We start from the raw sequence: 7,178 nt of genomic DNA, 5'->3' as shown, positions 1-7,178 counted from the left end.
CAGAACAGAGGAGCAGCCTCCACTGCAGCCAATCAGGATGCAGTAGGCTGATATAAAATGAGCTGTTAGGCCAGTGCCTGTCAGTTCCTTCCTGGAGCTTGACCCAGGCAGATCTCAAGGGAACACCAGAACTCTAGCTGCTTTTGTGGAAAAACTTGCCAGCTGTCTACACTGACTGCTTGAATTTCCGCAAGAAAACTGAGGGTATGTTTACACTACAGTACTAATTTGAACTAACTTAATTTGAATTAGGTAATTCGAACTAAGCTAATTAGAACTAGTGCATCTAGACCTAAAAACTAATCTGAATTAGCGTTTTGCTTATTTGAACTAGCATGTCCACAGTGAGTGGACCCTGAACCGAGGTTAAGGCTGGCCGGAAGCAGTGCCGGCAGGGCATCAGGTTAGGACTTAGAGCACGGAGCTGTTGTCTCAGGCTAGCTGAGGTCTGTGCTTAAAGGGACCCGACCCCTACCCCGGACAGACAGTTCTCAGGGTTCCCCACTCGCTTGTCTAACTCGATGAGGGACAGCAAAGCAGTCGTGACTTGGAGTGCCCTGAATGCCCACACTCGGTACATCACAGCACTTGGCCATCAGCCCGGCTGCACTTGCTGCAGGCTGCCATCCAGGGAGGTCAATCGGGGGGCTGCAGGAGAGATTCCACCCCGAGGAGCCCACAGAGCCACCCCAGTCCTCCCCATTGGGGGCTTGTACCCCATTCCTCCCTCACCTCCTTCCACTTATCCCTCCCTAGCCCCCCTTCCTGATGTAAAAAATAAAGGACACGTGTTAAAAAATAGAAACTCTTTAACAAAACTGTGGGGGGGGGAGGATTAACCTCTGGGGAGACTGGGAAAAGGAGGTGGGAGAGGGGAAGAGAGAGGGTGGGAGAGGGGAGGGGGAAACCTGGGAGGAGGGAGCTGGAAGGGAGAAGCCAAGGGGAAGAAGGAGGAGGGGAAGTATCAAACTATGGTAAGCCACATCTTCAGTACTGTGTACAGATGTGATCTCCTCACCCCAGAAAAGATATTTTGGCCTTGGAAAGGGTTCCGAAAAGGGCAACTAAAATGATCAGGGGTTTGGAACAGGTCCCATATGAAGAGAGGCTAAAGAGACTGGGACTTTTCAGCTTAGAAAAGAGGAGACTGGGGGGGGGGGTATGATAGAGGTCTATAAAATCATGAGTGATGTGGAGAGGGTGCATAAAGAAAAGTTCTTCATTAGTTCCTATAATATAAGGACTAGAGGACACCAAATGAAATGAATGGGTAGCAGACTTCAAACGAATAAAAGAAAGTTGTTCTTCACAAAGCAAATAGTCAACCTGTGGAACGCCTTGCCACAGGAGGCTGTTAAGGCTAGAACTATAACAGAGTTTAAAGAGAAGTTAGATAAAGTCATGGAGGTTGGGTCCATGTAGTGGTATTAGCCCAGTACCCATTTAGAAAAAGGGGCCTCAGTTGTGGATGCCGAGTGCTTGATAATTTGGCCCTAGAAGCCCAAGCAGTGCAGGTTTCTGATGCATCGGAGGCAGGTTTGCATAATTTTTGGTGGTGCCCCTTTAGCCACACCCTCTGCCCCCCATTAGCCACGCTCTCTCCCCCCCCATTAGCCAGGCCTCTGGAGGTAACATGCTCGGGGCAAGATGGACACATGACCAGAAGTAAAAGGTGTCACGTCAACCCTCTTTAAGGGCTTTTCCCACCATCCTCCTACCAACAGGGATTAGTTTGGCCCCCACCAACCCGCACACATGCAACTATCCTGCAGTTGCATTAACCTAATGTGTGCGACATTAACTCGGGGGCAGAGAGGCTGGGGGAAGTGTTCCCTCTAAGGCTATGTCTACACTCGCGGCTTCTTGCACAAGAACAGCTGTTCTTGCGCAAGAACCCACAGAGCAGCCACACTACCTCCTGCTCTTGCACAAGGAAATTTACAGTCCGGCGTGGGAAGAGTGGGCGTCTTGTGCAAGAGAGCTTACACCTGTTAGAAAAGAGTGTAGCTCTTGCCCAGGAGGGCAGTGTGGATGCAGGGCAGGGATTTCTTGCGCAAGAAACCCCGATGGCTAAAATGTCCATCAGAGCTTTCTTGTGCAAGAGAGCACCCAACCCCCACCCCTCCGCCGCCGCTATCTCCCGCCGGCTGGTTGATCTTCCCCGGCAAGCCCCACTGTACTCCCCGCCAGCTCTGCTTCCGGCGACCAGTTCTCCCCTTCTCCTCCTGAGCTCCCCTGGTCAGCCCTGCTCCACCTGATCCCTTCTCCCCACTGCCCAGCTTAGCTTCCCATCAGCTCCCCCCCCGATCTGCCCTAGCCAGCCTCCAACCCCTCCTCCCCTCCAGCTCTGCTTTCCGGCCTCCCCTCCTCCCGGCCAGCGCCCCATCCCTCCCGGCTGGTCTCCTCACCCCCCCCCCCCCATGAAGTGTGGCCAGTATATCTTTAAGCCTACCTAGTAACCCTACCGATCGGTGCCAGACCCCTGGAGCACGGCCTCCTCTTCTGGCGCATCTGCCCTGCCCAGGGCTATGTCTACACTCGCGGCTTCTTGCTCAAGAACATCTTGCGCAAGGGTTCTTGTTCAAGAAGTCTTGCGCAAAAACACGTCCACACTGCCATGTGCGAGCTGTGCTTTTGCGCAAGAGTTCCCATGGCAGCGTGGACACTCTCTTGCTCAAGAAAGCTCCAATGGCCATTTTAGCCATAGGGCTTTCTTGCGCAAGAAATCCCTGCCGAGCGTCTACACTGCCCTCTTGTGCAAGAGCTCCTGAGCAAGAGAGCTTATACCTGTTAAGAAAGAGCGTAGCTCTTGCACAAGAAGCCCTCCCTTACCACGCCGTAATGTACATTTCCTTGCGCAAGAGCAGGCGGGCAGTGTAGACACTCTGCGGATTCTTGCACAAGACCAGCCGTACTTGCGCAAGAAGCTGTGAGTGTAGACATAGCTCAGGTGTTCTGGCAGCCTCCTCGGGTAAGAAGAGGGCTACCATGGCAGGCCAGCTGCTTACTCTCTGCCTTCCCCCTTTTCATCTGCCTCCACCGTTTTTAAATACCAGCGCCTTCTTCCAGCGCTGGCATGCCCTCGGCTGCCAGGTCTCCCCTGGGTCTATCAGCCCTCCAGTTTCTGGCACCCCTGGCATGCGCATGCACCAGATGGGGGTCTCCACTGGCCACCCCTGCGCATGCGCCGCAAGCCCCAAATGGTGGCAACCTGCTGGCCATGAGCGCAGCACCACTGGCAGGGCTAGTGTGGGGGGTCAGGCCCCCATCACAGGGACGCTCTGGGGACGGAGGACGCGTGGGGGGGGCAGCAGGGAGGGGCCGGGGCCTGCTCCAGTCAGGGCCGGGGGAGAGACTCAGCTCCAAATATTGCTGGAGCAGGGCCCCCGGCTCTGGATATTGCTGGAGCCAGGGCACCACGAGCCCATAGAACTCGCTGCCCATGCATCTCTTGGGAGACTGGAGCAAACCCTGGGCTGTGTTGTGTCCATTTTGTGCCACACCAAAACTACCTTAAAATGGTGTATTTAGCTCCTAGCCCCTGAAGGGACCTTCCGGGAGCCTAGAGCCAACCCAGCAGCTCCTAGAATCATAGAAGCATAGAGCTGGAAGAGATCTCAGGAGGTCATCGAGTCCAACGAAATCCCCTAGCCCAAGGTCAACTAAATCAACCCGGCCAGGGCTTCGTCAAGCCGAGACTTAAACACCTCTAGGGATGGAGATTCCACCACCTCCCTAGGTAACCCAATCCAGTGCTTCACCACCCTCCTAGTGAAATAGTTTTTCCTAATTTCCAACCTAGATCTCCCACTGTAACTTGAGCTAGCACATCCTGTATCAGATGGGAGATAGAGGTTGAGGCAGGGAAAGAGCATCACTGGGGCTTTATTATATCCCACTGAATGCCCAGTTACTGTAATATTCTCTGATATTCTCTGGTCATATTCTCTGATGACCACTGTCCATCTCTGGGTTCCTTTACCTTCTAGCGCAGGGCTGGCCCAGGGCTGGTTGCCCCAGTGTCAGGGATCACATTGGTGGTTGTAAGAGAAGATGTAGGCTGGGATCGCAAACTGAATACATGTCCTCACACTCAGGAAGCCTTCCTGGGTTTTCAGCCTCAATTTTCCCTTTCTCCGTGTTATCTCTATAGCGCCTTATGCCACATTAAGGGCTTGACTACATGGGGAAACAGCCGCTCCTTTTCCCTTTGCATACTGTTCCCATGTCCCGCCCTTCGACTTCACTTAGCTTAATGTGCATAGCCCAGCTGTCTTTCCAGTCTGTTCTTGTAAATTGATTTCCTCAACCTCCTGATCATTTTTGTTGCTTGTTTCCCACCTCCCTCCAATTTGTCAGTGAGAAAGAATAGGCCGTCAGTGCTCATCTGTGTTTTCTTTGTAGAGGCGTTCTGTGCCCAGTATTTCTCAGATCTCTGTGATTTGGCTCAGGTTCTAAGTTTTTTTCCAGCTCAGAACGTGCTCTGGTTTTTGTGCCTTATCTCACTCCTTATTTCACTGCTGCCTTTGTAAACTACAACTCGTATCAGAGCCCTTGTGTGTTTGTCACTGGCAGCCATCTTGAATGAAGACTAGGGACCTAAACACTCAAACTCTCCCAGAGTTTTAATCACTAGCTCTGAAACCTCTCATTTACTAGGTTTTCCTGGGAAGAGGGGTTTCTGTATGAAATAAATGATGCAACATTGCTGCCCTCTACTGGGGGAAAAATGAATGTGTGGAGGGAAGTAAAGAGAATAAGGACAGACTAGAAAGAAGTATTTTGCAGTAACACGGGGAGGGAAATTATTTTGGCTAAACAAAAAGCAAGTTTTGAGAACTGTCTTATGCCCTGGACACGAATTCATGCCCAAGTGATTGGCTAGCCTGGGTTGGTGCTCTCCAGCCTGTTTCATTAGCTAACACCCACCAAAGGTAAAACTTAAAAACCAACAAATAGTCTAGTAACATTTTAAAGACTAACAAAACATGTAGATGGTATTATGAGTTTTCATGGGCACAGCCCACTTCTTCAGATGACTGGAGTGTTGGAAGTCCAGATCCAAGAATAAATAAGGGAAGGAGGGTGGGGGGAGTAGGAAAAAAATTGAAGGGGAGGAAGAAAAAGACAGTGAATAGATAAGCTTCAGAGGTATAGCTGAGTGAGTCTGGAACAGGAAAAACTTAAAAACCAACAATTAATCTAGGAGCATCTCAAAGACTAAATAATTACAAGAGGCTGATAAGAACCATTAGCTTGCACTTGGAAAAGGTGTTGATCTGACACAGAGGTTTTTTTAGCCACAATTCTCATTCATGGCTTCTACCATTACAGCTACTTTATCCAGGCTTCTAACTATCTCCATTGTCTATCAAAACCAACTTCCACAGAAAATGACTCCAGCAATGTGTATTTCTGGATTTATGTTCAATGTATTAGGAGACCCAACCTGCAGATGGGAGTTGGGGGAGGGGAAGGAAGCAGTTGCCTGGGGACCAACTATGCAAAAGTTCTGAGAGCTCCTAGCCATGGTCCCTGCTACTGCAGAAACGGTGACAGCCAGAGCCCCGGTCCTTTAAATTGCTTCCCAAGCCCCACACAGCACACTGCAAGCAGCACTGAGGGTTGGCTGGGGGCAGAGACTGCGGGGTCAGCATCACTGAGAGCTGGCTGCTCCACACCTTGTGCAGGGGCACCCGGATAGGGGCTTTTCCAGAGTTCAGTTTTGTTTTGATTTGAAGTTTCTCTGTATTCAGACTGTGCTGGTGTCTTTAAAAATCCATGGGTACCTGGATAATCTCCTTAATTTACACTAAAACAATGCAGCATCTCAAATGAAGAACTCATTGTTTTTGGATACTTTCCTTCTATTTTGGCACTGTAGTCAGATATCCTCTTTCCAGCGATGGGAACGTCTCTAAATGTAACTGTGCAGTTAAATAGTGATGCTTTTTCGGTTAGGTGGAGAAACACCCGTGGGGGCTGAATCCCTACTATTGCAAAAAGGATGTCTCTGGGCTTAGCTCATGGAGAGACAGACATGTCTCTGTAAAGGAGCAGGATGTTTGATTCCATCTCCTTTAAAAACTGAACAGTGGCCTGTAACTGGTTGAGTTTCCATCCTGGCGTTTCCTGGAGTCCACACTCTGAACACAGTCCACACTTTATTGGCTTTACATTGAAATGTACAGCCAATAAAGTTTTACGTAAAGCTTTCTCCCAAGCTTGGCTGTTCATAGGTTTTGCTTGAGGGTGGGAAATGGGGGAGGGAGGTATCCACATGTTCCCTTTGCAGTTTAGACCCTTATGCACATCCGAGATTGGCACTAACAGCCACATGACTTAAGTGATAATGCTGCATCTCTATGCGGGTGCCGAGCTCTTGACATCTGATTAACTCAACAGAAGAGCGTCCTCAAACCCACTTCTCTGTGGCAGGGTTAAAATAAAATAATAATCAGTGAGAGGAAGAGTTGGTTTTTGCTTGGGGTGTTTAAGAGTTAAATAAGGGGTCTGAGTGATCTCTACTGTGACGGGGCATGGCAACCCCGCACTGAACCGCTGAGAGTTGCCTCGGCCCAGCTAGCTGAAAGAGCCCCACCCCCACGATCCTGGTAGGCATGCTTGCAAGGGTGGCCAGGTATAAAAGCCCAGGGAGTCACTCAGTCTGGGCAGACTGCCAGAGGGGAAGGAGCTCAGGCCAGAGCTCCTGATCAACCTCTGCAGTAGCAGTAGTAGTAGCAGCCCCCCGACCAGGGAGGATGTGTACGAGGGTCTGATCTGCCGAGTAACGCCCCAAGAGCTGAACACCGCACTGGGAATGGTAGGATTGTCCTCCAGGAGCTCAGCGCGCTTCAGCAGGAATCCCTCACTGCCAACAGGGCTCTGAGCTGGGACTCGGTGGAGTGGGAGGGCCACCCCACAACAATCCAGCTCCCTAGCACTCGGGGAGGCTTCCCTTGGACTAGGCCTCTAGGTCCTACTGACCCTGAGAGAGGGGAGTGTGTTTGTGACTGGGTCTGCAGGGCCGTATATACCCTGCTAGTGGGAACTGTACTTTGGAACTAGGCCCACAGAGCTGTACATACCCTGATAGAGGGGACTGTGTTTGGAACGAGGCTGGAAGGCCATAGGTACTCTGGTAGAGGGACGTTTGAGGGGAACTGGGTCTACGGGCC

This window comes from Pelodiscus sinensis, chromosome 7 (assembly GCF_052426305.1).
Source record: "Pelodiscus sinensis isolate ZL-2025 chromosome 7, ASM5242630v1, whole genome shotgun sequence".
Lineage (NCBI taxonomy): Eukaryota > Metazoa > Chordata > Testudines > Trionychidae > Pelodiscus > Pelodiscus sinensis.
The sequence above is the reverse complement of the archived record's forward strand: the minus strand, read 5'-3'. Positions refer to the sequence as shown.